The following is a 1,009-nucleotide window of genomic DNA, read 5'->3' on the forward strand; positions in this document are numbered from 1 at the left end:
TTTTTTTTGCTTTTACTTATCCCAGTGATTTTGAGATTGTTTTCTCGTGACACATTGTACTTCAAGTTAGTGGTAAATTTTCATCGATACAGTCTGTGTTTTTTTGTGAAAAATACCAAAATGTCGGAAAAAAATGGAAAATTTTGCGATTTGCAAAATGTTAAATTTTCTGCTTGTGAGACAAATAATCTTACCACTCAAAATAGTGAATAACTAACATAGACCATATGTCTACTTTATGTTGACATCATTATTTCAACTTCCTTTTAATTTTTTGGGACACTAGGAGGCTTACAATATGAATAGCAAATTCTCAAATTTTCAAGAAAATTTCAAACACTGATTTTTTTAGGGACCAGTTCAGTTCTGATGTGACTTTGAGGGACTTGTATGTGAGACACCCCCATAAATGATGCCATTTCAAAAACTGCACCCCTCACAGTATTCAAAACAGCATTTTGGAAGTTTGTTAACCCTTTAGGTGTTTCACAGGAATTAAAACAAAGTGTAGGTGGAATTTCAAAATTTCTTTTTTTTTGCAGAGTTTCAATTTTAATACATTTTTCTAACGAATACAGTAGATTTTACTAGAGAAATGTGACTAAAAATTAATTCCGCCAATTCTTTGGTTTTCATAAATATCCTATATGTGGCCCTAGTGTGCACGGTGACCAAACCACAGGCTTCATAATAGAAGGAGCACCTACTTGATTTTGGAGCCTCCTTTTTATGAGATTATTTTTTTAGGCACCATGTAGGTTTCTAGGCACCATAAGATGCTAAAAGTTAGGAACCCCCCCACAAGTCACCCCATTTTGCAAACTACACCCCTCAGGGAATTCATCAAGGGGTATAGTGTACATTTCAAACCCCCAGGGGTTTCACCAATTTTGATACAACTGGGCTGTGAAAATGAAAAAAATTAATTTTTCATTTTCACAGCTCAGTTGTATCAAAATTGGTGAAACCCCTGGGGGTTTGAAATGTACACTATACCCCCTGATGAATT

The sequence above is a fragment of the Crinia signifera genome, chromosome 4 (genome assembly GCF_055691185.1).
Source record: "Crinia signifera chromosome 4, ASM5569118v1, whole genome shotgun sequence".
In the NCBI taxonomy this organism is placed as follows: Eukaryota; Metazoa; Chordata; class Amphibia; order Anura; family Myobatrachidae; genus Crinia; species Crinia signifera.